This window comes from Fistularia commersonii, chromosome 16, assembly GCF_037954325.1.
Source record: "Fistularia commersonii isolate RoL2024-O1a breed Wild chromosome 16, RoL_Fcom_v1.0, whole genome shotgun sequence".
Classification (NCBI taxonomy): Eukaryota; Metazoa; Chordata; class Actinopteri; order Syngnathiformes; family Fistulariidae; genus Fistularia; species Fistularia commersonii.
In genome coordinates, this window is record NC_141299.1 from 10,014,901 (window position 1) to 10,018,342 (window position 3,442).

Genomic DNA, 3,442 nt, shown 5'->3' on the forward strand with positions numbered 1-3,442 from the left:
CACATGCACATGCACATGCACACGCACACGCAAATGCACATGCACACACACACGCACACGCACATGCGCAGATGATTACGCTGCTAATGATTATGCCGATGATAACTGTGAAATTTGCCTGAACCCTGTGTGCAGTTTCAGTGGTGGAAAGGGACAATAACATATTTCAATGCTACATTCAGTGATTTGCTTTATGTTTGGTATGTTTTTTTAGACATTTTAATCACAAATAACTTGACAACTGGCTTCACCAGTGATTCGTAATACTATGAGACACTCCAATGACTCACGGAGCTAAAGGCGGAGAAATGGTGTAGAGGAAAAAATCATGTGCCATGTGAATAACCGACTTTCATGTGAATTGAGCATACTTGATACAAAGTAGTTCAGAATAAGTTTTAAGCTTCTTTTAAATAAAGACTATTCCATCACGGAAGCATCTATTCACTGTGCTTTATCACACTAAAGCTTGTCTTTTTCCTTTTTTAACTCTCCAGTTATATTTAGCTTATCACACACTTTCTGATATCATGACGTCATCTGTTTGCTGTTTATTACAGATCGCAGAATGGGTAGATTTTGATTTTATTGCATTCTTACCCTGTATGTTCACTAAGCTGAAATGTCAACCTACTCACAATGAATCAGATAACGCAGTTTTGATGGGCGGTATTGTAGAGTGACTCAACTAAAGTGCACTTCTCCAATAAAACTCCATTTATGACAGGGTTAGGGCTGGGTGGTGGCTGATATTCTGCTATAACTCTCTGTTAAAATAGCCATCAATTGCCATATTTGTTTTAAATACTCCCTACTGAAGCTTTTGAGCTGAAATTTAATCATTATGGAAACAACTGTCAAGTTTGACCCCATGTTAGACAGGGTTTGCTTTCACAAATTGCTTGTAAGTAAATAACACATCCTGATGTGTTGGTTCAATGAATGGTACACATTCAGGTCTAGATCTGTGATTCACACATTGCATCACCCTCAATTATTGGTGTGTTTTGTGAGTACAGTTGGATGTGAGATTACTGATGTTAAAATAATCTTTATTTCCCTGCGTTGACGCGCTCCCCATCCCCCTCATTCACAGTCTATTTGCAACACCGTGTGGTGGAATATATCATTACAGGCTCCTGTCGGAAAATGGCGTCTCCCGTGCAATTTTAACCCCTGGAACCGTTGCGACAAGTTTTTACCATCCTGCTGTAAAAGTCACTGCACCGTCTTTCCTTTGCATTTGAATCATCTAATGGGCGATTATTGTCCGGTTGAGTCGTGTTTACGTGATAGACCCACGGATTCCATGGTTACAGGTAAAATCCTAACAACTAACCTTGACATGGAAACATTAGGCTCACATGTAAAATGTAAACACTAGGTTCCAAGTCCATATTCACTATCTTAAAAACACCCTTTTTTAAACCCATGAATATAAGACGTAATATAAGTGTCAGAGCTTTATCATAGGCTGCACTCCCCCTTCTCTCCAGCAGGGGGCCCTGCGTGGCTGCAGTTTCGGCCCCTAAAGGTAAAGCAGCAACATACTTTCTGGGCCCTAGATGGCATCTCCTCCATCGAGGACTCCTTTGGTAGAGTTATATTTATCCATTGTTTATCATTTCACTATCCGTTTCAGTTTTAACAGCAAGATGATGATTCTTCATTATAAACGTCGAGCCCAAAGAGTGACACAAAATTGTCATTATGGAGTGAACCCCTATCTGATCTCTCCTACTAACCAAAAACGTTTGTTTATTTGTTGTTTTCTAAGGCGCACATTGACAATAAGACAAGGATGGTAATTAAAAAGTTAATGAAATCAAATAACAAATAACACTGACAATAAAAAACAAGCCCAATTGCAGTTTTTATTTTACCTTAATCTGTAAATAGTAATTTCTGTGTGTTTGTTTTTTTTTTTTCCAACAAATTCATCTTATAAGAGCTTTCATTTGATAAGTAACATGCAAGTTGGTTCAATATTGTACTTGAACCTCTCTGGCTCGCTGGCTGAGTTGTTGTTCGTCAAAGATGATGCCATATTCATGAAGCCGGGGTTGCTGAGCAGGCCGGCCAGGTCCACGCCGCCAATTGCGTTAACAAATGTACTAATACCTGACCCTCACTCAGCTCTCCCAACACTCATGTTAAGAGGAGACCTGTGGAGGTAACTGGATACTCTTTTCAAGAGCGAAATACACCTCTGTGAGAAATGTTTGACAGTGCATGCAGAGTGCTGTTGGTAGCATTTGCAAGTCAATGCTCAGATTTAACCTCTCCACTCTCCCCTCAGTGCAGATCCGCTGTCTGAATTCAGAATCACCCTCTAAACAGATGCTTTTCTTACTTTTTGGCCCTCCAAAAAATGAGTCAAATTTGAGAATATAAACCATTGCATTGGCCTTGTTGAGGAATTCCATTGGCTCATACAAAAATAATCTCTTTTCAAAAAGATATCATGAGCAAACTCCACTTGCCAAGAGTCTTCTCCCTTCATCATTACAATGCAGGGGCAGCTTGGGATTTCAGGGCCAAATTGCACACACTGTTACTGATTTGGAAAGTCAAAAGGAGATCTTGTTGCACTTCACAGCGATGAGGCACAAATCACTCCATTGTTCTGTTTAATAAAGAAAAAATGCCAGTGAAAAGGAGAGGCATGCAGCACATTCCCAATCCCCAAGGTTATAACAGGTTATGGTGAAAACAGTGTGTTATATATATATATATATATATATATATATAGTAAAGATGTGGATCAAAATTGATCTCTTCGGTATAGTGCTATAGTTGTATTGGAGGAGGCTCTCGCAAAGAGAAACAACATTACAGCACAGCTCTGGAATTTCTGAGGTCCCATACACACATGCCTGTGGGCGTAAATGTGTCAGCGTCTGTTTTATGTGTGCATACGTGTGTATGTGTGTCACAGAGGGTATTTATTTGTATCTGCCTGCAAGAAGAGATGAGGTGTGTGCCTGTGTGTGTGTGGGTGTGTGTGTGTGCGCACGCGTGTGTGTGTGGGTGAGAGATAAAGAAAGAAGGAGAGAGAGAGAGACACGTGTGCGTATGTGTGCATGTGAGCATAGCTGCTGCTGATGTGGGTCATTACCCCTTCTTTCCCCCTGGGGCCATGCAGCGGGAGAGGACAGCAGGGGAGGGGAAGAGGCGAAGGGGCGGTGTGTGAGAGTGTGTGTATGTGTGTGTGTGTGTGGGGGGGTGCCCGTGTGTGTTTAAGTGTGAGGGGTGAGGGGAGAGAGAAGAGGGGGAGGTGAGAAAATGAAGGGTGGTAAGAAGAGGGCTTGTATATGTGTGTGTGTGGGGGTGTGTGTGTTTTTGTAGGTGTGTGTGTGTGAGAGTGTGTGTGTGTGTGTGTCTAGACCAGGTTACTCATGTTGAGGGAACATAAATCTCTTTTCACAGTCACATCAGTGTG